This window comes from Populus nigra, chromosome 10, assembly GCF_951802175.1.
Source record: "Populus nigra chromosome 10, ddPopNigr1.1, whole genome shotgun sequence".
NCBI lineage: Eukaryota > Viridiplantae > Streptophyta > Magnoliopsida > Malpighiales > Salicaceae > Populus > Populus nigra.
The window spans coordinates 8,777,288-8,783,287 of record NC_084861.1 but is presented as its reverse complement, the minus strand read 5'-3'; positions in this window follow the sequence as shown (position 1 = coordinate 8,783,287).

The window sequence follows — 6,000 nt, the reverse complement described above, 5'->3', positions numbered from 1 at the left end:
TAAAAATATAATTTATTTTTTAAAAAAATTTTATGTTAAAAACATACTATTGCAAACTTATATTTGTAGACATGTATACACTTTAGATTTTTTTTAATAATATTTTATGTTTTGTATATTATTGTAATAATAAACTAAACATCGTGACAAGTTAGTATAATGTATTTCCGAACTTTAAAACACAATATGACATGTTCAATACAATTCTTTACTCTATTATTAAATGTATTCCTTGCCGTGACCACCCCACAACCCCAAACACCCAGAGAGCGCGTGGATTGGTGTGGTCGAGGTGATTTGTGTTAACACGTACAGTAACATTGATAAGTAATTTGCCGAACTACAACTGTGATTAAAAGCTAATCAATGGCTGTCCATACGTACCTGCATTTTGCTTCGCTCGAAAACGTGAAGATCATAACGTTACGATTATAAAAATAAGTTTTTTTTCCCTCTCCAATTGCTGAATAAAGAATATATATCTTCACAGTAATGGTAGTATTTCTTTGACTAAATCGCATAGAACCTTTTTAAAACTTGGTCGTACCTAATTAATCTCCGAATTAAAAGATTTTTTAAGACACTACTTTGAGCTTTTATAATTCTCCTGGTTAGTATTTTTATAAGATTTCCATCAAATAAGTGATGGAATGATACACGTGGCAATATCTGATGTGATGGAAATTAATTCGAAACACCTGGATGCATCACTCACAAAAGGATCTGGTATTTTACTATTAAGAATTTGAGAATTCAAAACACTTGGAGGATGGATTTAAAGGAGAGTAAAGAATCCTCCTCGAGGGAGAAAATAAAACGCCAACCATCTCTTTGAACTGTTTTCTTATATTTTTATCGTTTATGGATTTTACATTCGGAAGTGCCGAGAACCGTTTTTATTTACAAAATTAAATTTATTTCTTCAATTCAGTCTACCATTGTGATGTTAACAAATGCTGGATTTATCGTCATGCAAAAGGATAGAGCCAACTTGCTGCTTGGCGTGTTGAAGAATGGCAGGTAAAAGACAAGGCGGATGTTTCTGCAACTTACTATGTTTACCAGTTTCCATTTTTTTTAAAATAAAAATCTAAGGTTTGTTTGTTAACGAGTTCAGGCACTAGCTAGAGGGTGTTTGATATATATAATGTCTGATTCTGTTCTTAAGTGATTTTTAAAAATATTTTTAGTTTTATAAAAATTAATTCAATGTTGTTTTTAGTGTTTTTATAGTTTTAATATACTAATATAAAAAAATTAAAAATTAATTTTAATATATTTTCAAATAAAAATCTATTTAAAAAACAGCAATCAAAGCAATCTCAATCAATCCTCAATTCAAACCATGATTGCCGTGGCAAAGCCAGCACTCTAATGCCGTGCACATATAAAAGACATCAAAAACTAATATTTGAAAAACAGATAGAAAAGATAAAGGTATGGGTCGGCAATTCCAGGGAGAATACATCCACACAGTGGACATCAGATTCGGTCGACCATTAAAACATGGAAAATTTTAGCTGATTCATTCGATGGCTAATCATCTCCTGTGTTCTGTAGTCTTTTAGCTTTATATATTTTATTCGTTCTGGAAGGTTTCTTTTGTATCGTCAGCATTTGCTGCAGGGCATGGCATGGAAAACATGCATGCATTTTGTAGTTCTTTATGTTAAAACCGATTTGGTTTATTAGCTCACAGTCCAGCCATATGCGGTGGGGTGCACTGAGACAGATTGATTAGCCAGCTTTTATACCTGGCACACATCATCCAGCTCTATGTTTAAATATGAACTGTGTGATCTCAAACTAATTAATTTCTTGTCTTGATCTAAAAACTTTACCGTTGATAGAGATTCCAGGGAACATTTTCCTTACAACACAAGAGATGCGTAGTCCTTAGGATCAAGTTTTACCCTTTATAAAGATGAAAAATTAAAAAATTATCATTCGTGACGGTACATTTGATAATTAATTGGGTGGTTTGGGTAATTTTTCGAAATTTCAAGCCCAGAAAACTTTATAGAAGGACGGAGGCATTACATATATAGAGACAGATATTTCGGAATTCTCTGAAATTGAGATTGAGAACGAAGTGTGTGGGTTGGCGTTAAATTGATTTGATTGTTTTAGCTATATATTTACAAATTGAAACTTATCTTCTACTAGTCAAGAAAAATTCGTTTCAAGAAGGAATGGGAACTCTCCCTAAAAGCTGGTTCAACAACTTGAGTTGTCAGGCGAACAAATTATAACCTAAGGCGTCACTTCTCCAATAGCGATGCTTGCTAGTATTTCTGAATTAAGAACTTCAACTGGTTGTCTCAAGGAGAGTGCTAGCATGGTCATTGGAAAAGCGAATTAAATCAAACATCTAGTTGTGGCAGCATAACCAAGCTCACTGTGCATATATGTTCTGTCCGAAAAGTTCAATTTTGGGTCCTGAGGGTTAGAATTTTGAAAAATTTCTATGCAGACCCAATTTCCCTTTCTTTGTTTTTTTTTTTAAAAAAAATCTTTTTACAAGAGGTTTTTATCTCGAAGGAGTTGGAGTTGGTCAATGTCCACCTCCCATTATACTCCACGTCTTTGACGTCCCTGTGGCGGTCACATGCTTTCGCATGAGAATCCAGTGGACTGTTCGATCAATGTCAAATCCCTTACCAACAATTCATAATGGGACAAAAATACACGTGATTGGGTTTGAATTAGACCCTAAGCACAATTCCATTAAAAATAAATCCGCAGAGAAAAAACATCTTATACTTGGTCAAGTCATAATAATTGGTAAACACGTTGGGCACACGGCATATGATGTGGTATAGAGATAATATCAACCCATATCCCCTAGACTATACCTGGGTTCAAATTAAATCCCAGTTCCTTTAATTGGGAGGCACGCTCTTCTGGTTTCTCTAATTTTAAGAGAAAATTCCGTCCCTTTATTGTGACTTCGGCTTATACAGATTGACATTTCCAAGCGGAAGACTTGGCCTCCACGTGTATAAGTTCCCATTTTATGCATGAGTAGCTTAGCTTTCAAGGAAATGAGGATCGCATCCACCCAGGAAAACATTGCCCAAGATAGGGTTTGTGTGGTGGGTCATAACCTGCCCCCTTTCACAGTGTCTGAATCGCGAAAATTCCTTGAAAGCAATTCTTACCGGTCCTCCCACCTATCTCTTAGTCTTCCTTAAGTAGAATCCCTCGGGATGACTTGACTTTAAGCATCCTGATTTTTAAGATAATGGCCTCCGAACAGTGTTCTTTAATTGCTAGGCGAATTTGAATTTCTGTTATCACAACCCGTAACTACTCTTCTTGATCACTTATTGGCAGTCTCCCACCTATCTCTTATTTTAGTTAATTTTTGTAATTCACTTTAAAAAAAAAACAAACACAATAAGAAGAGAAATAATTAAATTCATGACACATCAAAAATGAAAAAAATATTTCTATTTAAGATTTTTGTCTCTTTCTTGTATTTTTTTTTAAATGGGCTCACATAATAACTAATTAATAGAATATTATTAGCTATTCCTTTACTATAATAAAATTTCCCGGTTTGTACTTGATTTTTTTTACAATTTTATTATTTGATTTTGAATTGTTTCTCTAATCATATAGTAAAATAAAATAAAAATTAATTGAATTTAGTGTAATTCATGATCTCGTTCATAGTTTTGACATGCTAATATGAATAGTGTTTTTTTTTAAAAAAAATTTTGTTCTCTTGAACCTGTCAAATAAGTTATGTAGGGGTGATTCATATACAATTGAATTTAAAACCTAATTTATACACACACAAAATTTAAGTTTGCGAGTGCTCATATTAAACCTGCTGTACCGAATTTAACGTTGGAAAAAAAAATTGGGAAGTAAAAGTGTAAAACTAGTAGAACCTAAAAAAGCATATGGCCTAGCCCAAATTAAAGGCATCAGTTAGGCACTCCCTACTTGGCAGAGAGAGTTTGGTGTGTTTCAGAATATGATGTATATAATATTTTATTTTATGTTTTTAAATTATTTTAATATGTTGATATTAAAAATAATTTTATAAAAATAAAATAAAATTTATTTTAATATTTTATAAATAAAAAACAATTTAAATCATCACTATTATTACGTTCAAACACATCGAGAGCCAGATACTTAGAGTTTGTTTGACATGTGGTTGCGGGTGCTTTTCAAATAATTTTTCATGCGAAAATACATGCCAATAATGTTTTTTCATTTTTTAAAAATTATTTTTGATATCAGCACATCAAAACGATCCAAAATGTATAAATTATATTAAATTTTAATAAAAAAAATTTAAAATTTTTAAAAACACGAGTTAAATTACATTCTCAAACGTATCTAAAACATAAAAACATGTCATGACACGAGCATCGAGTTGCTGCTTAATATGCTGTTTTAATTTACTGGGTAGCTGGGATGCAACCAAAAAAAAAAAAAAGTTGGCTGTGTAGCGTAACAGTTTTTGTCGGTGTCGAATGCTGAACCTATGCCTCGCCTTGGTTTTCTTTTGATGGTGTCGAAAATTGACTCTAGAAGATTCATCGGCATTGTAGCGGCGGAGGTTATTTTCCATGTTACATATAGATATTTTATAATTGGCTACGAACCCTTCTCCTTAATAACCCAATAAATTAAAAAAAAAATCTACACCAAATTGCTTTATCGCATATCGATATGGCTTGTCGTAATATTATCTAGCGAACGACGTACCAATAATTCATTGGTCAATTCAAAAAAGATTGCCGGTATTTTTAATATTTTTTACTATTATATATACTATTGATTGACAGATCATGCAGAAAGAGTATCCACATAATTGTGTGATCGAAAACCCATTAGACCTCTTAATAAAAAATAAATAATTACTAGCAAATATTGTTATCAAAATCGGAATGGATCCCTCCGATTCAACCGAGAGCCGATGGATATAAAAATAATACATACATCTGCTAAGATGACCGTCGGATTCGAACCATCAACCAGTGATTGTGGAGCTTTGCCAGTTTAAAACCTGATTTGATTATAATAATACGGTTATCAAATTTAAATTATAAAGATTTTTTGCGAGTATAGTTGAATAGCATTTAAAAAAAACAATAAATTAATTTCTTTCATGTTTTTAAATTATTTTAATATATTATATCAAAAATAAATTTTAAAACATAAAATATATTATTTTAATATATTTTAAAATAATAATTATTTTTTAAAAAAATCTGTTATAGTATCGAACAAGCCATTTAGCGGCTCACTTTGGAGCTTAGCCGGTGAGGTGTCTTTATTGTTCGGCAATATTTATTATTTAGCGATGGATGAGACAATATTTTGTGATTAAAAGTGACTCAGATGTCCCTTTTGCAGAAACTTGTGTTAAGCGGTGGGATTTTTCCACGAAATCTCAGGTATAGGCTGCGGAGACGACAAATACTGGAAACGATCAACACTAGAGATGCTTTGTAATGGGCCTGATCTCGGAGTACAAGGTAGAAATTTTAGCTTGCCGATCTATCCCGCTTGAAACTAATAATCCATGTCGAACCGATTTATTAGCAAGACATGTCATTGAACAAGGTGAACTTTTACTATTTGTCAATTTTTCTTTATGTTTTGTATTCCCCGTTTCTTTTGGCCTCGATTGCGACTGACAACAACAAAATTAACGCGATGGAGAAAAATGTAATTGAGATCTCGATTGAATTAGCATATTACTGTTTGGCTGGTCTTGTTTAAGGCTATGGACTGTTAATCCAATTGATTATACAGGAATCAATTTGAACCGACTGAGAATTACTTTAATTGTTGATTTAACTAGTTTTGAATAAATACTTTAACTCATAATGAATGATAAAATTGAAACAAATTCAATTTAAAAACATGAAACAGTAAAATAACTTGTATTCACATAAAATAACTTGTAAAATATGTGACTGGATAATACTGTAAAAATACCAAAATAAATTATGAAATCTAATTTTTAATAAA